This window comes from Parasteatoda tepidariorum, chromosome 2 (genome assembly GCF_982258835.1).
Source record: "Parasteatoda tepidariorum strain Cologne lab strain chromosome 2, Ptep-v5.0, whole genome shotgun sequence".
Classification (NCBI taxonomy): domain Eukaryota; kingdom Metazoa; phylum Arthropoda; class Arachnida; order Araneae; family Theridiidae; genus Parasteatoda; species Parasteatoda tepidariorum.
In genome coordinates, this window is record NC_141756.1 from 37,286,763 (window position 1) to 37,314,101 (window position 27,339).

The 27,339-nt window shown below is 27.0% G+C and overlaps 1 protein-coding gene and 1 non-coding gene across 5 annotated transcripts in view; both read left to right on the forward strand.

Annotated features, from left to right (window-relative positions):
* The window catches only part of LOC107436947 (potassium voltage-gated channel protein Shaw), a 295,041-nt gene that overhangs the window by 119,312 nt on the left and 148,390 nt on the right, over nucleotides 1-27,339 (forward strand). The window lies entirely within an intron of this gene.
* On the forward strand, nucleotides 14,494-14,566 carry TRNAV-UAC (transfer RNA valine (anticodon UAC)). Its single transcript has one exon. It is a non-coding gene; the product is annotated as a tRNA-Val (tRNA).

A 27,339-nucleotide genomic window follows, 5' to 3' on the forward strand; every position in this document is an offset into this window, starting at 1 on the left:
ATTACAAAAGCTATTCGGTAAAAATTACCGAGCTTTCTGGTGTCCCTATAGCTCTAGAAACACAGTAAAAGATACCATATTCCGATAGTTTTGTCCATATATTTTTTCTTAGAGAAAATTTCAACAAGCACAGAAATATTTCTTTTTACTTTCTTATAGTTTCGTAAATAATTAGGACAACTAGACCAATTTTTTACGAACATGACAAAATTGCTCCATTTTAATGAAATCTATTATTTTTTATAAAAAAAAAAAAGATGTAAGTTAAAAGGAAAAAAAGCAATTTAACTAATCTTTGAATATAATAATAAAAAAAAACATTTTACATCTTAAAATAAACAACTGAAAATGAAAATAATAAGATACATTTTTACCATTCAGGGAATATAATGTTTAGATTAATGTTTTTCTTATGCAATGAAACAGACTGAAGAAAATCATAATAATGTGAGCCAAAATGTGTTTCAAATCTTATTCTGCATTCATTGGAATTCTACCATTTACATATTCTAAGCATTACAGAATCGCTTGTATTCTTTCGCTTACTTTTCTTCAACGGTCATTTATTTCCTCTTCTTCATATCCAGTATGGTGAACTCTGCTTGCTTTTTTCTTTTCTCAGAAACATTATTCTTGTCGTGCGACCACAAATGTTTCAAAGAGACCCACGAGACAAAGATATGGAATACATAACAATCGGTGAAAAAAAAAGCAAGTATACTGAGTGCTTGATTTAGTTCGATTTGATTATTCCCTATCTGTATTTCTTAACTGAATAAATACATTTTTATTAATTTAATAAGATTAATTTTATTTAAACAGGGATTTATGTTAATGGCTCAACAACGAAATAGTTTGTGAATAAATCATTGATTCTAAGTACTTGATTTAGATTTTATTTTTTCAGCAATGTATATCATTTATTTGAACTTTTTTTTGGTTTTTATTATATATATATATATAAATATATATCTGTTATTATATATATATATATATATATATATATATATATATATATATATATATATATATATATATATATATATATATATATATATATATACATATATATATATATATATATATATATATATATATATATATATATATATATATATATATATATATATATATATATATATATATATATATATATATATATATATATATATATATATATATATATATATATATATATATATATATATATATATATATATATATATATATATATATATAGCATAATGAATAAATACAAAAAACACGAAGAAAATTAAGAAAAACAATAAGTTTTACTTATTGCGCATAAACTGCAAGTAAATAGAACTTATAAAATAAGTTCAAAATGTAGATAAAACAAGGGAAAAGTTACAGAACAATAAAAAAAGGGGGGGGAATTATAATAAAAAAAAAAAAAAAAAAAAAAACAGAGAAAAAAATCCGAAAAAAAGGTCACATTTTTTTTTAAGAATTCGGAAAATTAAGATATAATCTTTTCATCAGCCCACACGATTATACCCGCAAAAAAGAGGGATATAATTTATATAATTTATAATTATATATATATATATATATATATATATATATATATATATATATATATATATATATATATATATATAAATACAAGAAAACACGAAGAAAGTTAAGAAAAGCAATAAGTTTCATTTATTGCGCTTAAACTGCAAGTAAACAGAGCCCATTAGATAAGTTCAAAATGAAGAATAAAACAAAGAAAAAGTAAAGACATATGAAAAAGGGGGAAATAATAAGTAAAAAGAAAACAAACAACAGTTTAGAAAGAAAAAAAGGAGGAAATTTTATTTAAAAAACCGGGAAAAAAACCGGAAAAAAAAAGATATAATCTTTTCATCAGCCCACACGATTATATCCGTAAAACAGAGTGCTTTCTGATATTGTATCAATAAAGCCAAATCAAAATATATTAATACAATAGTGTGAGGAGCACTCAAAATTTTTTTTTATAAAAATTGCAACAAATAAAATAGAACACAAAAAGTAAAAATAAGTAAAAATAACGTGTAAAAACAGAAAATAAAATAAAAGAAAAAGAAAAAACAGTAAAATAAAATAAAATAAATAATTTTACTGTTTTTTTATTTTCGCAACAAGATTGCCAGATTACAAAATATGAAAACATTCATTCTTGAAAAATTTCCCGTTCATGAAAGTACATTTAATTTCGCTACTCACCTTAGAGGTTTTGTTGTATTCTGATTTTTCTTTTTATTTTGTTTTATTTTCTGTTTTTACGTGTTATTTTTACTTATTGTGTTCTATTTTATTTGTTGTAATTTTTATAAAAATTTTTTTGAGTGCTCCTCACACTATTGTATTAATATATTTTGCTTTAGCTTTATTGATACAATATCAGAAAGCACTCTGTTTTACGGATATAATCGTGAGGGCTGATGAAAAGATTATATCTTTTTTTTTCCGGTTTTTTTTCCCGGTTTTTTAAATAAAATTTCTTTTTTTCTTCTTTTTTTTTTCTAAACTGTTGTTTGTTATTTTTTTACTTATTATTTCCCCCTTTTTCATATGTCTTGAATTTTTCTTTGTTTTTTTCTTCATTTCGAACTATGTAACGAATATATATGAGTCGCTCAGAAGCCAATGCGGTTAAGTCCAAAACACAACAATTGAGAAAATTAATGTTTTTTGATACTTCATTTTTTAAAATTCTTGGTTTATTAATTTAATTAGAAAAGTATATAAAGTCTTTTTTCGAGGTGTAAACTCTGCAAAAAAACAAGATATGTACAGGATGTGTAAATAAAAACGTAAGTATTTATTGAAATAATGACAGCATCTTAAAAATTTTAGGACTTACTCCTTTTGGCAGCTGAAAAAGATAAGAAATTTATGTCTACTAGTCTACTAGTATAATCCTTTCATCAGCCCACACGATTATATCCGCAAAAAGAGTGCTTTCTGATATTGTATCAATATAGTCAAGGCCAAATATATTAATACACTGTAAGGGGCTCTCTAAAACAATTTTTGCGAAATTTACAGCAAATAAAATAGAACATAAAAAGTAAAAATAACACGCAAAAACAGAAAATAAAGTAAAATACAAAGAAAAAAAAAGTATGAAACAAAACCTCTAAAGCGAGTAGCAAAATCAGATGTACTTACAAGAACGGGAAATTTTTCAAGAATGATTTAAAAATATTGTCGCAACAAGATTGCCAGATTACAAAATCTGAAAACATTCATTCTTGAAACATTTCGCTTCTCGCCTTAGAGGTTTTGTTTTATACTGATTATTCTTTTTATTTTGTTTTATTTTCTGTTTTTACGTGTTATTTTCACTTATTGTGTTCTATTTCATTTGTTGTAATTTTTGTAAAAAGTTTCTTTGAGTGCTCCTCACACTATTGTATTAATATATTTTGCCTTGGCTATATTGATACAATATCAGAAAGCACTCTTTTTTGCAGATATAATGGTGTGGGCTGATGAAAAGATTATATTTTTTATTTTCCGGTTCTTTTTTTTTCTTTTTTTTTAAACTCATCATTTTTTTTAATCAGTTGTTTGTTATTTCTTTTCATTATTATTCCCCCCCCCTCTTTTTTTCCCATGTCTATAATTTTCCTTCGTTTTATCTTCATTTTGAACATATATATATATATATATATATATATATATATATATATTAAATAGAAAAAAACGTCATTTGTAGATAAGCTTGTAATGAATTAAAATTTAAGAAAAAACAACTTTTAATGAACAAAAGTCTGGTGCTTACGAGACAAATTGAGAAATAACGGTTAGCATTCCTCCATGCTCATAGTTTTCCGGAAATTCTAGTTATTAACATTGTAATTCTTATTTCCACACATCTAGTAAAGATATAAAGCTGAAAATTAATTTATCTGAATAAATAATTTTTATGCAATGCTTTAAAACATCATGATAAAATTAACGAATTTTACTTTAAAGCATAAAAGTACTCAAAAATACAAAAGTACGTAAAGCATAAAAGCTCAAAGTAATTTTTTTTTCTTTTTTTGTATATAAGTATGCACATAAATAAACTAATTCTCTTTTAAATTTAATTATTTTTATTTATCGAGTTTATATTTTTTGGTTACATTATTTCTCGGTTGATAGCTAAAAATAATATTTATTTCATAACAGATTAAAATGTTGTGATTTAATTTATGGAAATCCAGAAAATAAAATGTTATATCGATCTATAATCCTTTTTCTTCTTCTTCTTGGCTTTGTTTAACTTATACAATGTATATTTACAAAACATACGACTCTAAAATATTTTCATTCTTAAATTTTAACAGTTATTATTTTAGTTTAAACTTCGTTTTCATAATATTGAGTAAATATATTAAAACTAAGCAAAAACAATTAATTGAAACAAGACTTTTGTATATTGTTTTAAATTTTAAAAAAGGATAGTTGTTAGCAATAAAACTGGAATTTATTAATTGTAGATGCTAAAATCTAAGCATACATCAATTCGCTTTGTCTTACGAATGCATTTATAAAAGTACAAATAAATATCATAACCTTTTGTTGCAATAAACCATTTTTTCGAATTTGTATCTTGTTTGAATTCTTTCATATAAATAGCAAATAACTTTATGCACTAAGTCCAAAGATATATTATTTCTTGAAATAAAAATATTACAGAAAATATTATTTTAAATACATGCAAAAACAAATGTAGTGATTATTTTGATTAATTTCTCTTTTTATATAAACAGAATTGTACTTGCTTTTATTCCGTTAGAGTAAAAATAGTTACACAACGAAAGATATTTCAATTTTATCGTATTCTAAAATTAGCGTATTTCGTTCAGATTTCAAACGCAGCTGTAGAATAAAAATAAAAAAAATAAGAATGCATTACAACTCAAGTTTAAATATTTAATGAAAACAAGTGATATTGCTTAAGCAATGTTTTTTTCTCTCTATTTTTCTCATTTCAGTGGCGAAAAGCTCAGAGTTACAAAGCAAAACTTCGCATCAAATTTGCCTTTTTTCAAATTAATATTGTAAATAAGTGTCTTAGATTTCGCAAGGTAGATTGTTGGTGCCTGATTGTACTTCATTTTTAATTTTCCTCTCTATGACTGAAAGGAAATATATATTCCATCTTTATGTGAAGCGAAATAATATTATCGTACATGACTTGTTGATAATATTTTAAATTAAATGCATTTTTTACATTTAGCACTCTTAATTCTATTTTTATGAAAGAAATTATTGAAGAGGAGATAAAAGTGTGGAAAATATTTCATCGATTTTGTAACCGTACCTAGAAATTAATAAAAAAAATTAATAAGTTGAAAAATTAAAAGAAAAGTTTTAATTAAGTTTTAAAAATTAGAATTAAAATTAGGAAATATTTTAGAAACGCTTTACAAAACCTGCTACAGTGAAATTTCCCTGGCAATTATCTGAAGAAAAAAAAATTATATTTCATTCAAGATATCCAGATTTTAATCTCTAACTCTAAACATTTTTGAAGCTATGTCTTAACTATACCCAAGTCCAAATTTTTCATGGTTTTTCAATGATGAACCAACATAATCTGGATGGTAACCTTCAATAACCTTCAATGATTAATTATATTTTTTGACGATAGCGAACATAAGTAACCATCAGTCCAATGTAGGAATTCGGACTGATTTATGATGGTCCAACGAAAGAATAGCAACTTGATTAGATGGTTTATTTATATTGAACCCTCACAAATTTCCATCATAATATCTTAGAAATCAAATATTGGAACGATCATGAACAACCATCATCCCAATGTAGGAATTCGGACGGATTTAAGATGGTCCAACATAAAAAAACCAGATTATTTTGATGGTATATTCCTGAGCATCAACAAGAATTCCTATTAAACCATCACGGCTCATCATGGATTGTTAGTCCATGAGAATCAAACTTCTCTTGATGGTCATGGTATTAAAATATCATTTTCCATCATGGAATGATGGAAGTTTGTTACCATATCAAAAACCATGAAGGCATAATGGAAAATGTTGGACGAGGTTGACCCTCAAATGATATTGAACCATCTGGAATCACACTGAAACCAACATAAACCATCAAAATGATTTGATGGGACAATCAAGAATTTTGATTCGAGTATATTCTATAATTTTAAACTATATTTTTAATCAGCAATTCGTATTTTATTTTTCAAATAAACATGAATTTCGTACTGAATATCTTCAATAAAATTCAATATTTAGAAATTAAATTTCTAATTTTAATGAACAATGGCATCTGACATTTTTCTTTTCAGCTTTTAATATACCTTAATTTCTCTAACTATTAATTAGTTAAACAAAATAATTCCGCATTACTTTTGTACAAATCAGTTAAACAGATGGTTTTAGTTCCATCGAATTTAGTACTTCAACAATAATTTGTTAACCATAAAAAAAACGGTCCTCAGCAACTGTTCATATTAGAAAACATTTCTTGTAAATAATGTTTTATTAAGCACAAGATACACGAATGTCACATAAAACAGACATTTTACCTTTTTTATGTGACATAATTGGGTTTTTTTCATGTTTTTTTAACTTCACTTGTCTGCAGCGCAATATTAAATTTAATTTAGAGTATTTAGTTTATTATTTTGATGTATCCAACTTCTATCATTTTCCTGTAGTTAATGTAATGAGCAAAAATTACGAGTAATAACTAATGCATTATGAACTATTTGAGAAATGAATGAGTTCAATGTATTATAAACGATATTTCATTGCATCCTTTTAAAAGTAAGCTCCAGTTACGAAATCGTATTTTCAAGAGTTAAATGGTCTAGTAAGTAGTTAGAAATAATGAAAATATATTATTAGTTACAAGAAAAAAACTATATAGAAATAATTCAAAATTTACCAATTTTTTTCCATCAGGTGCATTTTATCCATTTCAAAGAACTTATAATTCTTATACATATCTTTAAACGTATAAATCAAATCTTTTTTGTTGCTCTTTTTTATTATTTTCATATTCTTGTTTTCGGTATTACGAGTGTTTTCGGTATAACGAGTATTAATTAATTACAACTCGAGTTTAATTGTTTTATGGGAACAAACGATATTGTATAAACAATCTCCTTATTTGTTTCCAATTTTTTTCCTTTTTGAGGTGCAATTTTAAGAGTTTCAAACCAAGAATTTGTTTCAAATTTAACTTTGTTTTAGATTAAAATGGTAATAAAGAGGGGTGGCTTTCCTAAGGTAGATTGCTGGTGGCTGATTGTTTATGATCCTTGGTTCTTCCATAAATATTTCCTATATGTCTGAAAAGAAATATGCATTCATACTATTCAGAAATATGTATTCATATTATTTGAAGCAAAATAATGCTATCATACACGAATCATTTATAATATTTTAAACTACATAATACATTTATTTTATATTAAATAGTTTTAAATCTACTTTTACGAAGGAAATTTTAGATAAAATAGTGGCGAAAAATGCAGGGAAAAAAGTATCTCGGTTTCGTGATTAATAAATAAAATATTAACTTGTAAAACTAATTCAAAAGACTATCATTTGTTCGAAATTTTTAATTAAATTTGGAAAATAAAATAAGAAATACTTCAAAGCTTTTGCTAGAAAATAGAATTAAATAAAACTCTCCCTGCAAATTTTAAAACAAAAAAATTATTTTATACAAAATTTTGATGTCTGAATGCAAAACTCTTAACATATTTTGAAACTACATCTGAACCTAGATCTGAACTATATATATATTCTATAATTTTTAAAGCAACGTATTTTATGCAAAAATTCAATCTTTAATGAAAGAAAAGTTATTTTAATTGTTTTTAGAGTGAATACTATTTAAAATAATAAAAAATTTTTATCTAAATTTCTAACATTAAAACATTTCCGAGGAATCTGAAGCTTTTTTTTTTGTTGCCTTTAATATACTTTGATTTATTCCGCCGTTATTGAATTAAACGAAATAAGCGAACTGTATTTCTTTTAAAATAAGGATTTTGATAAATTGCTTTACTTTTATTGAGTTTAATACTTTTACGACAATTAGTTAACCTTAAATAAAGCACTCTTCAGTTACTGCCCCTGTTAGTGAACATTTTATTTTAATGCATAAAAACTGTATAAAGAAAACAAATAATGATGCGTGAAACATAAATTTTGTGATATACTTGGTACTTTTCATGTTGTCTTAACTTTAATTGTCAGCAGTTCAATGATAAACTTATTTTATTTAGAATGCTTCTCTGACTACTTTGATGTATTCAAACTACTATCATTCAACTGTAGTTCTGTGTACTGAACGATAAAATACGAGTACTAACTCATACATTTATTGTATGATTTAAGAAATCGATGAGTATAATTTAGAGTGAAATAAAATTTACTTGAAACCTTTTTAAAATAAGCTCTTGACATTAAATCATGTATTTAGTGTAATTGGATTAAATAGTGTGGTAAATAGTTTAAAGAAATGAAAAATATAATCTTTGATGCAATAAAAACATAATCAGAAATTATAAGCCTTTTTCCACGTGGTACATTTAATCGCTTTCAAACAACGTAATGTCCTTACTTATTATTTTAACTGTATAAGCCAAATATTTTTTACTGGTGGGCTTTCAAAACAATCATTCAAATCCATATAAAAACTTTTTTTTTAAAAAAAAATTATATCTTTTTAGTAAATACTAAGTCATTAAAATAAATTTTGAATCAAATAAATGACATGTAATTCGCTAAACCTATTAGAAATATGCTATAGCATAAAATCTTAAAGCGTAACAGCACGATTGAGACTCATTTTTTAATGAATAACTAATAAAAATAATAAAACGAATAAATTCGAGATATAAATCAAAAATCGTCAAATAAATTCGTAATATATAAATTCGTGAAAAAAAGCGCTTTCAACAAAATACTAAAATAGAGATCTATCGACAAAGACTACTCACTTCTGCCTAGCTTAAGGTTATTTCAGTTTTCGTTTTTAAAATCGCTATACGTTGAGCCACCTCAGCTAGATTTGGCATGTGACATTTTTAGCGGCAATCATTGGTCGATTTTCTAGCGTTGCCATTCGGGGAGTTGTAATGAGGCTTTTTTGTCGCCGTGTAAGAGAAATATATAGTATATAGATTGTGCTTTTCATTTTTTTTTTCTTCTTGTAAGCGTATTTTAGAAAAACGTGGCTTTAATGTAATACGGGAATTACTTAACAGCAATAATTAATTATAAAAATCACCTTACACGTTTTTCATATTTGCACTGAGAAAAAAAAGTTTTGTCATAAAAACCAGAATATGGTAAAATTTACCATGTTGGGATGTTTTTGCCATGTTTACCAAATAACCTCTGTGGGACCGCCAGACAGCTCGGCAATTTTCGTCAAAGCACTTGGGGAAATATTTTGGTAAAATTAAAATTAAAATAGGGTTTTACGATACGGGATAAAATCTAACAAATGTGGTAAAAGTTGCTAATTTTATCATGACACCTTAGAGCATGGTTTAAAAACCATTTATTAAATAAAATTTAATTCTTAGTTTAGTTTATTCCATTAATTTTGTGATAATAAAAATAATAATTTTGGTAAACAGAATTAGTGGTACTCTGTTCCGTTGCTATATGAACCGAAAAATTATCAAATTAATTGTTTAAATATCGAATAATTTTATTTTCATTACCAGAAATATGTTTGATTTTTTCTTCTTTTTTTAAATCAGAAAGTTCATTATCATACAGTTTGGTAATTTTACCAGAATTATTTTTCCATGTGGGAAAAATATTTTCTCTATTGTTGCATAGTTTTTTCTCTATTTTAATTTTTTTTACAGGCATGAAATGTTATAAGAAGAAAAAAACAATAGCTCTGCTTAAAATAATATCATGAATAACGAGTAAGGATTAATTTAATTTAATTATGTATTCATTTTGCTCTGAAAATTTGGCTATGTATGACTTATTTAAAATTGAAATAAAATATAAAAAAATGTAATTATTTTTCAGTTTTTTTTACAATATATATATATATATATATATATATATATATATATATATATATATATATATATATATATATATATATATATATATATATAGCCGGGCTATGCGATGCAATTAAGAATTACAATTTGTTGTAAGCTTTACATCTGCTTTTAAATTGCTATAAGAATTACAGTTTGTTGTAAGTAGAGTTTCCTCTATCATTTTATTTGTTTCTTTCTTTTATCTGAAGTAAGGCTAGAGGGGAGAAAATGTAAATATTGAAAATGGCTTACTTAATATTTACTAATCAACACCCACCTTTTGCAGTTAAGCCACTGGAAGTCCTGACTAGTATGGATGTGCTTCGTTGAAGAGATGCTTGCCTTTTTTTTTTGTAGGCTGTGGTCCAAGACAATGCATGTTTTCAAGTGTTCAAAATTAAATGTTTGATAGGAACTCTGTGGAAGACAAGACGTGGAATTAGTAGAGGTGAGAGGCAAGATAATCATGTTTTGGTTTTCATCTTAAAGGCTGTCACTAGTCTAAGGACCACTGAGATGAGAATTCTCAATTGTTTGCCCAAGCAGAGTTCTCTTAGTTGCTAATAATGTCACTTTTTGATCACAATTTTATTTGAGCTTTAAAGGAATCGATGATGATCGAATGTTTAGATTCGGGGAGGCCTGTTCCCTGCTTTTCTAATTTGTGAGCCATTTTGTTACTTCTTTTGTTGATTGGACTCTGGGTTCATTGGGCATTTATTGTTCTATAAGAAAAGTTCAGTTTTTGTTAAGGTCGATGTTTTTTAAGCAGTCTGCTGAGAAATGCTCGAAAGGTTTTATATCGCAGCTTGATGTCAATTTAGCTTACAGTGAAATTTTGAACAGTTGGCGGATGGGTATTATAACTATTTTGGGTAATGGGTATTATGGGTTTCATTCAGCATGCATTATAAAAATTTTCGTATTAAATTACGGAATAAAGTAACTGCTTTTGGGCGAATCATCCGTAAAATCCATTTTTACGGTAAAATAATATACCCTATTTTTTATAGTATTATTTTTTTTAATTTCAGTGATTTTATAGTAGCTTTTACTGTTAAAAATATAGTATATCATATATTTTGTTCCGTAACATGTTACGGTAAAAATGGATTTTACGTTAACAAGTACCGTATTTGAATTTTTTACACTGTGTATGTTGACTACAGCGTTAACATGATTGCTAAGTAAATAAGAAAACTGTATTTTTATAGTAATTTAATAAGGATATATTTACTTGTATTTTGCACTGTGTTTATTTCTTTATATACTTCTCATTGAAATAAATTTGATTATATTATTTTTTCACAATGCATTTATTCACACACAGAGGCTTTTGTACCAGCTTATTTTAATTCGGTTTGAGAAAAAACTATCTGTTTACAATTATACAATTAGTTTAAATTCTTCTTCAGTTGGTTATTTTCGATGACGTTCATAATGCACTGTTTTACTTTCGATTAGAGTATATTCTTAATTCTATTCCTTCTGTTCTTTCGATCATGCCTTTAATCTACAACAAAACTTAGAAATATATTTCTTACGTCTGACTCAATTATGTTAAATTATATTCATAAAAAATTTTATAACATGCTATTACAGTATATCCACTTTATAAGATTTTATTCTATTTGAATATTCGATAGTTCCTGAATTGGTTTGATTCTATTCTTTTCAATCCTGCAATTTAATTGTAATCGTTTAAATTGCTTGCATCCTGTTACATTTCATTAATTTTTTCTCAATTATCTTAAATTGAATAATGTTCAAATAATTTTATACCTTTATATTCATTTCATTGTTTATACATTTCATTGTTACATTTCATTGTTTATATTTAATTACATTTCATGATTTGAATCTAATAGCATTTGATCGTTGATATTGATTAACATTTAATTGTTATTATACAACTACATTCAATTTTATTCAATATATTTAGATTAAATTATATTATATTCGTTAGTGATCAATGAAATTCCATTCGTTTATGTACTCTTTGACTGCGAGAAAACATGTTCCAGTAGTATTAGCAACTCAATAAAATGCCTTAAGTAAAGGTATTTGAATTTCCTTTGTACAACTCTTATATAATTTGCACTGATTTTATATGCTGCTTTATAAAAAGAACTTACAGTATAATCTGAATCTTATATATCGTAAAAAAAAACTCAATATTTGTTTCTTTACAATTCTATTTTAGTTTCATTCTACTAAGATTCAAATTTTAACTTAACAAAAAGTTTGCTATTTGAGTCTCAAAATGTGTTTCCTAAATGTTTACATATTTTGAATGTTTATTTTTAAGTAATAATGGAGAAATAACATTAAAAAAACCTGTTGTAAAAACTCCGGAAAATTTCAGAAAACGTATTCTGGAAATATTTTTATCCAGGTAGTTGTCTTTTTTTCCTGCAATTAAAACTTACAGTGCGCAAAAAAAAAAGGAAAAACTCTGAATAACTTTTGTTCTAATGATTGGATTTTCACACTCTAGGACAATCTTAATGGCTCGTAGGGGTTATCTCAAATATGCTAACTAATAATTGCAGACAATATTTGAAGTTACGAAATCAGACACAAAAACGTACTTTCTCTTAATAAACATACATTTTTTTCGACGGATTCAAATTTCTGACCCCCAAAAAATAGGGAGTAGCCGTAATCTAAGAATTATGGTTCGAATAGTTTGGTCAGATGAGAGTTTCAAAGTTTGAACCCCCTAATATTAATTTTACTTTTGGCGTATTTCACCATATGTCGAGAATTTAAATATTTTTTATACTCAATAATAAAATTCGTTTATCCAAAGATAATTTTACATATAAAAAATCATAGAATTGAAAAATAACTTTTAGTAAATATTTATTGCTTTTTGTAATTTTATTTAAGAATGATCGAAAAAATTTTGAATTGCAAGGTATAAAATTTTCTGCATCATGTATAAGAATATAAGTTATTTGCATGTCGAAATACAAAATTTAAGTGAAATCGATCCAATAGTTCCTAATAAATAAATTTTGAAACAGTCATGCTTTTAAAATTTGATTTGACAGAAAATTTTTGACCGATTTCGCTCGAATTTTTCATTTCGTCATGTAAAATTAAAACCTTTGAAATGATCCCTTTCAATCCAAAGTAGTTTTGTCTCATTCTTAATGAAAAATAGTAAAGAAATAATGAAGAACATGAAATAAAGAAAAATAATAAGATTTACTAAAAGTAATTTCTTGCACTAAAATATCGTTGGATAAATGAGTTACATAATTGAGTGTAAATTTTATTCTAATTCACTTAAAACCTTTTCGAGATATAGAGAAATACGCAAAAAGTAAATTAACATTAAGGGGTAAAAACTTTAAAACACTCTTCTTGCCAAACTATTGGGACCACATTTCCCAGATTGCTGCTATCCCTTATATTTTGGGGGTCAGAAATCCAAATTCATCGAAAAGAAAAGTATGTAAATTTAGAGAAAGTATGTTTTTGTATCTGATTTCGTAACTTGAAATATCATCTGCACTTATTAATTAGCATATTTGAGGTTGAACCCCTCGAGCCATTAAAATTGAAACCTAGAAAGTGAAAATCTGATCATTAGATCAAAAGTTATTTAGGTTGTTCCATTTTTTTCCTACAAGCATAAACCTTAATTTTAGATTACTTATTAAACATATTACCAAACCACTGACATGTGGTTTCAGGAATTATTTGTTGATATAATTTTCAGTATTTATAAACTCGATAATACTGTCGTGAAATATGATGAAGCGGGTATTTTATGCATGAAATTTTCCAGAGCATTGGAACAGATATTAAGCTTTGATGACAGCATTTAATGGATGACTGGATAATGGGATGAAATTTTCTCGTGAGTCACTGCACTGCTTTTCCTACCAGAGAATCTATAAAATGTTCGGCTTTTGTGGATCATTTGGTAAGAGATTCTATTGAAAGACACAATGGGAGAATAATTTATCGGATATATTTTGAAAGCTTTTAAATGCTTGAGATTTTGTAAGTCAAAATTTACTGTTTTAAGAAACCACGTTTTTCATGGATTAACTTTTTTTTAGATTAAAAATCATAATAAGTAAATTGAGACAATAATTTAGACAACTCTTTTTCATAAACGGAAGAATATTTAATAATAAAGTATAAAAAGATTAGTAAATTTTGTTGGACTCTATAAAACGAGTATTTGAACTGTATAAATTTTGAAAGCTGTGAACTACTTGAGCTTTTGTAAGTCAATACTTATTGCTTTAAGAAATCACTTTTTCACGAATTACCTTTTTTTCAGTTTAAAATCCAAAAAGAAAATTAAGATATTAATTTAGACAATTTTTTTTTATAAACGGTTCATAACTGAAATAAATAGGTTCATAACTGAATGAAGAAGTAGGAAAGCGTATAAAGCCCAATCATTTTATTTTATAGGTTCCCTAGTGTAGTGGTTATCACGTTTGCTTTACACGCAAAAGGTCCCCAGTTCGATCCTGGGCGGAACCAAGAAGCATATTTTACCTCTGAGGGTACCGATCCAGGAGTTTCCTTGTCTTCTGGATCGGTTCAAAATTACAAGGCTACGGCGTTGAACATTAGTAGTCGTAAACCCAAAAATTGGGTCAGCTGTTCAACGGCGGTCATAAAATAAAATAAAAAAATAAAATCTTTTTATTTGGCTGATATTATTTTTGTACTACTCAAGTGGTAAAAGAATTGAAAGTTAACCAAAATGTGTGCTAATTCTGTAAATTATTTACATTTTTAAAGGATTACGTAACATACTTTTAACGCAATCAATAACTTAAAAGTTTAATTAACAGCGACACAGGAAAAATATTGCAAATCGAATTACGGTAAAAAGCAGGGTTTCGGTACTTTCTACAATAAAATCCATTTTTACCGGCACATGTTGCGGAATAAAAAACCGATATAACGTAATTTATACTGAAAAAAGTACCGTTAATTCACTAGAGCACTCTAATTAAAGAAATATCACTGTATTTTACTGTAAAAATAGATTTTATGTTAAAATAGATTTTACGGAGAAGCACTGAAAGTGCCGTTGCTTTATACCGTGATTTGATTCGGAAATTTTTACAGTGTATTAAAATGCTTGTAAAATGAGTTCAATTTCATTTCGATTCAGTCTATATCTCAAACTAATGAAGTAATAATGAGTAAATCAATTAGTAAATAATAAATTAATAATAGATTCGAAATAAGTCACATGTGTGCAATTTGCTCTGAATAAATATCGTGTATTGTTGTAAAACAATTTTTTTTAGCTTTATTCCGTTTCTTTCACAAAACAATGGCTAAAACATTTTATTTAGTTTCAAGAAAGTGTTAACTTTCGCCTTTCTAAGCACCTAATTCAACTGCATTAATTTCTTCTTTCTTCATGAAAATTTTTAATGGTTTGTTTTTGTATTTTATGATTAAGAAAACAAATAATTTTATCGATAGAATATTTAACTATCTAGCAAAATGTTCCTTAAATAATTTAAAATAAGAGAGTATAAAAACCGTTTAAATATCTATTTCAGTATTAGTTATTCAACAAGCTTTAAAAGTATTTAGAAAGCACAAAATAAACTTATTAGTAAATTTTGTTTTCCAAACTTCAGTTATAAAAGCTGATCTTTATTAACAGATTACAGCTTTATCAATGTTTAATGAAAAATGTCGAGGACAAAGTGCTAGTTCCATATTTCGACGTTACTCCCTTTAAATTAACACATCCTAACAATTGCTCTAACCGAGTAATTTTTGTAATTGTTTTAATTTATTTATTATGATAAGTGTTAATATTCACATGGAGAAAGAGATGTGCAAATTTTATCTCGATGATCTGCCACACTCTCCACTAGAGCGCAAAGTGACAGAATTAGACAGGAAGCGAGTATTAATGTCATTCTGGACATTTAACATCAGTTGGTTGCTATCGAGGTCATGCTTCAACAATTAATTTCAGTCTCTACCAAACGCTTGACCAACACGAGAAAGTGCATTAGAAAACTTAGATAGGAAGCCAAATACAGTTATCGAAATTATTTACGACATTACAGATCTATTCTAATGCATCCGAACTGGAAAGCAGATATCGAAAAAAAACTATATTTTTTTGGCACAAGCGAGTACATTTTTTCGATACACAGTTTATTTCTTTCTTAACAATAGGGCGGTGCCTAGGTTAAAGGTACTGGCTTTTCGTAGCTATATACTACTTCAACTCCAATTTTAATATCCTGTGGCTATTTTGTGGTCATTGTCTAGAATATGCCTCGTCATTAATTTCTCATACATTAAGAGTGAAATCCGTGGTAAGAATACATAAGCCTCGAGTACTGACGAGGAATTTGGAAGAGATTTAGTAAGACGGAAACCTACATTAATTGGCTGAGTAATGTTGCGTTTCTATACGTGCTTGTGTCTAGAATAATAAAAATATTTAATAATGCTGAGGATATCATAAAAGTATAAATTATTTTACTTTCTCACAAAAATATTTTTCTTGCTTCAAACATGATTCTCAATAAATGTTAAGCAGAAATATAGAAGTACAGAAATAAATTCATTCGCAATATAAAGTAACAAAAATATTCAGTTGCTAATCAGGAATTTAAATATTTACCTCAGAATAGTTAATAAAAAATAGGTATAGGACATGAAGATATTTAGTTAATCAGCAAATATTTTCAATTACAAAAACATTAACATCATTATAAACTTTAGAAGCTCTTAATAAGAGGTAAATTCTCAATGAAAAATTCTCAAGATTTCTATCAGCATTTACAGCATTCATGTTGCGTTTCATTTTAGACATTAATTTCTATTGTAAAAAAAACTCTGAATTCACATTTGTTTTAAGCATGCCGAACTTAACAAACTCAGCAAATTATCAAACTATTCCTCACTATTTTTAAAAAATTAATTTAAATAAGTCGTATTAAAACTTTTTATAGAAAAATAATTCTTTAAAACATGACTCTTTTTGGTCGGGATAAATCTAAATTAAAAACAAAAAATTTAATTATATTTCTATGATTATTCGCGTTATGTGTGCGCTTTTTAATAAAACTTTGCAAATCAAGATTTAATAATAATTGTCTTTATTAAAATTTAATACAATTATTCATATCGTTAAATATAACGTTTATTCATATCGTTCTTCCATTTTTTTAGAAGTAAAAAATTAGGTTTATTTTCTTAATATTTAGGTAATTTTAAATATTGTACATATACGATCTACTTTTCAACACTATCTTTAATTTCATCGTTGGAGTTAAATAGCTTTCCGATCAAATGTGTTTCCGGCTTCAAAAAAGTATTGTAGGAAAAGATGTTTTCCTACAATACTCTTGATTGCTGTGATTAAACTAATGATGATTCAGGTCAGACAATGTTGAGTTTCAATGTTTTCCGAAGAACAGAACTGGAATTCAGTATGACATAGGGTTGTAAAGGAAAATCTAATTTGAGCAGTGGAACAAATCAACATCTCTTAGAAGAGCAAAAGATTTCGCAGGCATCAATCTAGTAATCCGACGTAGTGAACATTAACTTCAAATTCGGAGGAAAAGAAGAAAGATATCGCAATGTCGGGACTACGGAAGTGTGCAGTAGGGTAAATAAGATAAATTTTACTACGATCGGACTACTAAAGGATCGAGTTTTTCGTTTGTGGTAATTCGTGCGAAGGTTTCATTCAGCTTATTTCTCAGATTAACCTTATTTTTAAAAATGTGCTTTTCCGTTTATTTCTTCTACCGAATACAGAACAACTAAAATTATGCTAGATAGGGAAAACTACTCATTATTTAAACCTTGGGTTTTGAAAATGACCGTAATTGGAAGTAGACTACTATTCAAATATAAACTTCTTCGAAACAGTCCACAGCATCGTTAAGAATGCATGCACAGTAAAAAAGAAAACGGATCAAATTACGGTATAAAGCACCGGCACTTTGGTTGCATCATCCATAATTTCCATTTTGCTGTAAAATTTATTTTTCCCCTAAAATATTATACTGCAATGTTTAGAGGAATATTAGAGTGACATTTTATGTCGTTGTTGTTGTTGTTTCTAATGACACTTGCCATACAGGCAAGCCTGATTGGTGAAACCGAGCAAATTTAAGACAGAGTGTGCGTTTCTTGTTTTTCAGTGGCGCCATCTATGGCTAAGAATTCGACTTCTACCACACTATACGTCGCACCCGTTTATAGGCCGGACCCATTCATACTTCCATTCATTCATCCACAAATCGTAATTTTGACCAGAATCAGAGAACGATCGATCTCCATTCCAGTACCCCCAGAGGTATTGATTTGTTATGGGAACATGGAGGACTTTTGCGACTCGACAGATTTAACGTGCATCAGTCACTTTACTACACGTGGAGTCTTTGGCCGGCAGGGTTCGAACCCACGAGCTCTCGGACATGGGCCCAGCGCCCTACTGAGTGATATTTTATAAACGAAAGATTAAGATTTTTTAATAATTAACTAAAAAGACGAATAAAATTTATTAGATTAAATTATGCAATGAAGTTTTTTGTGAATGATTGCGATTGCTCTCCTTAACTGAGAATAAATAAAATATTAAGCTTTTACATAAAATGTGATGAAAGATAATAATAAAGAGCATAGTAGGACGTGATTATAGTTAAGTAGTTTATCGGAAAATTTTAGTATTAACGGTGCTTTTTTTTTTCTTTTTTTTTTTTTATTTATTTTTTTTTTTAATTTTTTTTTTTATTTATTTTTTTTTTTAAAGCCATAATAGAGCGATTTATCGGGTACGTTTGAAAGCTATGAAACATATTTCTCCAAGCCACAACAAGAGAGAAATTATCAGATTAATTTGAAAGTTATTCAACATGCTTTTTCCAAGCCGTAATATGAGAGTAAAATAAGTACTCTAAGAAATTCCATATGAAATTAAGGTACAAAGTACCGGCGAACATCATCCATGATTCCATTTTACGGTAATTATTACTCTAAAAATGAAGGGGAATCAGATTTTTTGTTCCAGTAAAAATGAATTTTAGATTAAAAAAAAGCACTAACACTCTCGTGTTACTTTTTGAAATACTAATGAGAAGAAGATGGTCACAAACGCTTTTAATTATCCTAAATATATAGTATTTTGTTATGTAATTTATGTCAGTTTTATAATTAGCAAAGAAGGTGCTTGCTAAAGATGGTAAAATTTTTAGCCATGCGTAACAACAAACGTATTAGTTAAAAACAATAATAATTATATGTAAAAAACTCAGAACAACTTTTAAAGTAGTTTTTTATTAGCTTATAATTTTCTGCTAATCTTAAGATCAGATAGCTCATTATTTACTAAAAGGAGTTATTTTATGTGATGATAAAGCTTCTAAAGTAAAACTTTAATAAATGTTTTTTTTCTTATCAAATAAAGAAAACAGTTGGGAAGATATTATTCATTTAAACGTGAAGTATTAATTTATGCAAATTGCTTTGCAAAAAGAAGGTAATAAGGACATTCCGTAACTAATGATATGCTAAAATTAAATAAGCTGTTTTGTAATCTTTCGAAATAAAGATAAGATATCGCTATTTTGTGTTTCATTTACATTTAAATTAAAGAATGTAAACTTAGTTTACAAAGCTAAATTCAATTTACATACGTTTTCAAGGTTGCAAATTTTCTTTTTCATAAAACAGCTTCTGAAAGAGTTTTCTAATATTTAGAATAGCATTATTTAATATAATTTTTTTTCTTTTCATATATATATATATATATATATATATATATATACAATATTCAGGTTAAAATACACCTTACTTTAAGAAATTATTTATCAGATTAAAGTTTAAAAAAAACTCAATTTTGGTTAATAAAACCAAAATACATGGTATTTAAAACGTTAACTTTTTAATTGTTTCCTTCATATGGTAATGGTTCATCGGAAATTCCGGTTTCAGAAATTACAGATCTTATTACAATACTTTTAGTAACAAAATAAAAAACTGAAAAGTAAATTTCACCGAATAAATGGTTTTTTGCCATGCTGTAAGGCAGTGGTTCCAAATTATTTTCGGCTATGGAATCTTAAATTATCGATCTTTATTTGGCGGAACCCCCAGCATTGTAAAAAAAGTTAACTAGAAGCTCTTAATATACCAACGAGTACCGAAACAAGACTAATTAATTTTCAAATTATTTGTAAGGAATGAAAGATTTAATATTATGATTTCTTCTTAATGCATGTGTATGCTGAAAATAGATTAAATAAGTTTAATTATTGTTTTTAAGGAGGAACTATTATTAAAGATTTGAATAGTTATTAGAAAAACGATTTTCTTTATTCTTGAATTTAGTTATTTTATTTTGAATGGAAGAGTTCAATGAAAAATACTTCTAAAACTTTTTATAAGTGTATATTGTCATAATTTGTTCAACATGTTGCTAATGAAAAATATATATATTTCTTGAATTGTGCTACATTTTCATTCGCACTTTACATATAGAATTTATACAAGCAAGCGAAATATTAATAAAATTATAGATTATTGATAGGATATAAATATTATGTGTCTATGTGTTATATCTAGATAAAAATATCCCAGTTCTCGAACTCTAGCCATATTTCCACGGTATCTTAAGGCTCCACGGAACACCTTTTGGGAACCGCTGCTCTAAGGTATCATGATAAATTATCAAATCTTACCACATTTAGCAGATTTTATGACAGATAATAAAAATCTATAAGTTCATAATAAATAGTTTCATAACATGTGTATTTATTATAAACGTACGTAAAGTATTTTTACCATTTTAAAGAGAGCTCAAAGCATTATTCTTTTAGAATTAAATAAATTAGAATCGCATAATTGAAATTCCAATAATAGTTATAATTTTTTGAATAACACTTTTACCTCACATAAATCTTGTTTAATAAAGATGGTGCTGTCCACCCCTCAAATAAATGCTTTTTTTCAAATATTGTAAATAATGTACCAAGAAAAATGTATTCAATATATTTTTAAAATCACTTGTTAAAATAAAAAATAAATAATTTTGAACTACAAATAGGAATTTACAGTATTAAACAATATAAATTATCTAATACCGTAAAACGAACTTTAAAACAGAATGACACTCAAAAGTAAATAAAAATTGTTAAAAAGTAAATAAAAAAACTCAAAGAACATTACAAGGCTCACTAAATGTTTTTTTCACCTCAGTTCCGTATTCAAAATATATTTATAGTACGAATATTACCATGAAAGTAAATTTATGGGTAAATTCGCTATATCTGTCAGTTTTTGTATAAGTTATATGTATATATATATATATATATATATATATATATATATATATATATATATATATATATATATATATATATATATATATATATATATATATATATATATATATATATATATATATATATATATATATATGTTTTTAAAATAAATAAATAAATTTTCAGAAAATAAATAGTCCTTCGTTTTGAAACCGCTTGATAGATTTCCTTTTCTAAACTTAACTTTCAAAGGATTCCTTCCATGTTGGATCATTTGTTATCCTTCATATAAAAATAGATATTTTTTTAATAAAAAAACTTAACTCTAGTTATTGGAGTGACCATAAACTATTCAATTGTTTTATATTATGCACTCCACAGCTTCATATAAATTTTTTTACATTATAAAGTATATTTTAAAAGTTATATTTTTTGATTATGAAGTGCAACAATGTTTGTACCACATGTATCCTCAAAATTCCGGTAATTATCTTTAGAATGATTTCTTTTCTCTTAGTATTATAATGATATGATAAACAAAAGGTATGTTTATTGAAAATAAAAAATATGCGTTTCCGTAATGATACAAATCGTGAGCACTAATTAGTTGACATTTCTGACCGGGTGACTCTTACTGTCTTCAAAAATTGTGTTCAAATTTCTTGGATGGAAAAGCTGTACAACATATGTCTTTAACATAACCACAATTTTTATCAACTACGTCCGGCAATGTGAGGAAAAAGTTAACACACACTCATGCAGTTATTTTAGTTTGAATTGTCTGAGAGGCAACAGAAAACAGTATTTTATGGCTCTTTCATTCCTCAGCTCCATCTGTTGATGAAATTCATTACAAATTTTATAATTTGTGCTTAAAAAATTGGTTTTTAAGATACAAGTTGGTAAATCTTTCATTTACACCCCCATCACTTCTCCTTAAGTGGTTTCTGAAATTGTTGGTCATTTTGAGAGATTGAGTTCATACTACTTAAAATGTACCGTAAACCGGGGCGAGTCTACCCATCCAGGGGCGAGTCTACCCATTTTAGTTTTATTTAATTTTCACTATTTTAAATTACAAATAAAAAAATTTTTACCGACGGAGGACTTAGTTCAGACTCTAAGGAAGTTGGCGCTGTAGTAGTTTGATCCATTTTTATTTATTTGGTGTCTTTTTAACCGACCTGTTCAAACGTCTTTATTTGTATTGAAAATCAGCAAACTTTTAGTTGGTGCTCCATAAGTATATTATTATTATTACTATTTTCACTTTGGTTAAGTGATAAACTTATCTAAGACTAAGATTACAATAATTTTATATAAAAAAAAAAAAAAAAAAGAATGTAAGTTTTGCTGTTGTAAACAAAAAGCCAGAATTCGCGGGGCGAGTCTACCCATTCGTATTTAGTTTTAATAAAGCATAATAATATAATTTAGAACTTTGTTTATATTAAAATTAAGTCATTTTAAATGAATTTGAGTATATTATTTTAATTCTGCATTGATAAATTTATCATTGATAAGAAAATTTATAGGTTAAATATAAATGTAAATATAAAATATGTTTATTTTACCTATTTTTTCAATTTTTATATTACAAAATTAACTTTTTTTATTTAATGCAAGTTAAATAAATTATTATTTATAAATTATTATTACCTCCCAAAAGAATGGGAATAGGATTTTTCATGACTCCCAATGTTTGAATTTCGATTTTGTTAATAATCTTTAATTATTATTATTTATTAATTATTTAATTGTAAATTTATATTAATTTTAATTTATTTTTATCAACAATAATCAGAAAAATATGTTATTTTATAATGTTAATGATTATAAAAACAAAACTGCGATCAAAATGTGATAATCGATCAAATACTCAATTTGTGTTATTTTATGAATAAAAAACTGGAATATATAATAAAGTTATGAATTTTACTTCATAAATATCCTATATAGTATCTAAAATAACAGTTTAATAGTAAAATTTGATTATTTACAATGTTAGCATTCATTTTAGTAGAATGGGTAGACTCGCCCCATGCGAGACATTTGTCAGCAGTTCAATAAAAATATACAGTAACAGCGTAACTGTTAATATTTTCTAAAAATCGATTTCACAGCTTTAAAGAGGGATAAATAGCGATTCCGAAACACCTATTAAAAGCCTTTTTTCTTTAATATTTACAAAAGTTTGACGACTTGAAAGTTGGCAAACTGAAAAAATGTGTAGACTCGCCCCGGTTTACGGTAGCATTTTTTTTCAGGTTTGTAATTTTTTTCGCAACTCAGTTAAAAATAGAAATAAAATGTGTACTTGAAATTAAAACTGTTTTGTATCGTATATTCGCAAAATGAACCGTAATTAACTTTTAATAAGTTATTTAGTGTTGATTTTTATTGCCGCCTTTTTCACTATAACTCTATCACTATATCTATTTGTGATAATTAAGACATTTGAGTACTCATTTATAAAGCTTTAAATAGTTTTCTGCAAGCTCTGCTGCTAGCCATAAATATTTTTGTGCAAGCAAATATACAACCAATTTAATAGTAAGGAGATTTTAAGTATTAATTATTGATTAATCAATAAAAAACGGCTTAGTTTTTATGCTGATGGGAAAAAACACTTATATCATACTCCTAATTCAAAAGAATAGAGTATACTTAATGCTAGGAAGACTAAACTAAAAAACAGCGTGAAACTAGTCCAAATCAAATGCAGAAATAGACGTACTTTAGTTTCACTTCTCTAAAAAAGAACCTTCCTTTGTATCTTAATACCAAATGTTATTAGAAAAGCAAGGAAATAAACAAGTACAAAGTGGTTTAACTTACCAAGACAGAGGGACAAGTTTGAACTAGCTAACAAAAATAAGACTGATAAGAGAAAACCCCTATTTTATTCTTATCGCATTTTTTTTATTTTTGTTCAAATTTATTCCTCTGTCCTGCCTTGTTAAACCACTTTGAAGGCGTTTATCTCCTTACTTTTCTAATGCTATTTGGTATTTAGACACTAAAGAAGGTTCTTGAAGAAACGGAAACTAAAGAATGTTCATTTTTGTACTTGATTTTTGTTTTATTCACGCTTTTTTCATGTATAGTCTTAATTGAAATAGCAATTAACTTGTAATAGCACCAGTTGAATAGTTCCTGTATTTTTTTGTTTTGTTTCCAATTTCATTATTTTTTTATTTCCGCCAGTGATAACATTTTTTTCAATTGCTGCATTTCACAGGGCAGAGTTAGCCACGCATTCAGGGGCATCTAGTCGGGCGAACATTTGCTCCCACAGTAAGGACAGATAGTACAGATAATGAAAAACACCAATGCCTTGCCCGGGATTCGAACCCAGAACCTTTCCAGTGTAAGGCTAATTCCCTGACTTCTACACAGTCCGGTCAAATAATAAATTAAGAAAATGACGCTATTATATTTTAAATTAAAACAAAAAGTGCTAAGCCTAAGAAATGCTACTAAGAACCTTAACTTTATGTTATAATTTCACCTATTTAACATATTTAGTAAGTTCCCCACGAGCTAACATATGATTGCAACTAAGTATATTTAAATCCAGTCTTTAGAGAGAGAGTTATTAATTGTGTTCTAATTTCTGACTTGGCACACATGATTTAAAAAAAAATCAATTAAACTTTAAGTTCTTTTTTTTGTTCTCTTGTGATTTCAAAATAATATGAAGCGAGAATTTATACTAGTAATTAGGTCCATGAAGAATGAGAAGGTCACCTTGTCTATTATTGCCATTATTTAGGTTGTTCTTCGAAGTATTTGCTGCCGATTAAAAAAAATCAATTTGCATTTTTATAGAAATTAAAAGCGTCCGTAACATTTTTTTTAATATTTGAAAGCTGTTCCAACACTTCATATATTAGGCTCATAAAAATAAGCAAATTATGAGAATTATTTACGAATTTTTATAATTTTTGTCTCACCAAATTGATTTTTTTTCAAAAAAAGTTAAATTTATTTTAATATTTAAACTATTTTTGCTTTTAAGTTCTAAATTTTTGTTTTTGTTTTTGCAGTATAAACTTATAGTTTAAAGTAGCAATGCGTTCTTATAGTAAATTATAATGAAAGCTTTTGCTTAAAATAAACGGCTCTTGAACTGTGGCTTTTCTTATTTTCCTTGGAGAATCAAAGAACATCTTTAATCCCGTTGCAATACGAGACAATGTTTGCAGAGTTTCCTCTTTTTGTAAATATTTTATTTTTATCACTAACACGTACTGACATTGTAATAAAACATATTTAATTAGAATAATTGTCTGTTGATTCAAGCCCTAGTGGCATAAATTGTGTCACAGCACTTTCATTTTCCATGAGCGGGTGTCAAAGATAAAATCGAAATCTCATTCCCATGAAACTCTCTCCAACATGAGAAAAGTGAAGGGCTTGGCGACACAAAAGAGGCGGGTTCATTTAACTGCAGTGAAAATCGTTATGGACACTGAGTTCTAGTGTTCTTAGCTAATTTCCGCATTTTCAATAGAATCAATTGCTCCGCTTATCTTTTCTCATCTCACAATGTCGTTATTCGGGTATCTTTTAATCAATCAGGAGATCAATCCTTACCCTTTAGGTAAACCGAGACTGAGTTCAACTTTATTGATTTTTAAACGAGTGAAAATTCTTTTTTTTTTTAATATTATTCTCACCTGATCGAAATTTTCAATTTAGTTTCACGTTATACAAAATAAAATAATAAAAAAGTAAAGGTGATTTATTTTTTTTAAAAGAAAAGAATGGAAATTGTTAGAAAATATATGAACTATTACAAATTTCGCATGAGTGCATGTAGTGTTTCGCAAAGCTTTTGAAAATTGCTGAATTTCCATTCCTCCCTAATTGGTGGATCTTTTTTTCTTTACTTTAAGTAAAATTAATCGTTATTTGCCAATTTCGTTTTTGTTTTCGGTCCTTCGAATAAAAAAGAAAGAAAAAATAATATAAATGTATTTCTGAAGGTAAAATGTTTTTGCAAGTTTTGACCATAAAGTTACTGAAAGATTCTTTGAGAATTACGGAAAAGCCAAAATTCCCACCCTTCTCAAGTTCATGCATAATTTATTTCTTTATTTTTAGTAAAGTATCATTAACTTTCTTTTCACCTAAATTTTGTTTTAGATTCAACAAAAGGAAAATAAAACGTAAATGTATAATTAGCAGTAATTATGTATAATGTATAGTTAGCAAGGTTTTGAAATTGTATTATTCTACTACGAATTTTTCGCCATTTCTTCGGAGACTAGTTCCGACAGAAAAAGTTGTCGAGAGCTTTTGATTCTGCTACATTTATTTACGTCACACTAGAGCTACACAATATTCTATTGGTGACAATCTGGATAACATCTCCGAAGATGATCCAGCGACAATATACATACGTCACATCCCATTTCACTGGGAGGAAACATTCACACATCATCCACCCACACATCATAATTTTCACCTGCACCAGAGCACGATCTCTCTCCGATCCAGTAACAGCAGAGGTATTGATTTGTTATGGGAAGTTGGAGAACTTTTTGATCGCGACAGATTTAGCGTGCACCAGTCCCCATTTCTTACATGGGGAGTCTTCGGCCGGAGGAGATTGAACTCACGATCTCTCGGTCATGGGCCCAACGCCCTACCAGCCCGGGGAGCTTTAGAAAATTACGGAAAAACATCGCATACCTTATTTGATAGATTTTGATTTTTACTAAAGTTAACTTTATTGATCCTACTCAGAAATTTTTATTTGATTTCAGATCACACTAAAATGAATGAACGAAGAAAAAACTATAATTGATGTGTGTTATGGAAAAGTATATTGTTAGTAGAGATGTTAATTGCTGCAAATTATCCTTAACTTCCTCAGTTGAAAAGTACGGCTGAGAAATTACGAAAAGCGTTGCTGCATTACTTTCGAAAATTACGGAAACCGCTGACACATTACTCGTACTAGTTTGATAAAAACAATGG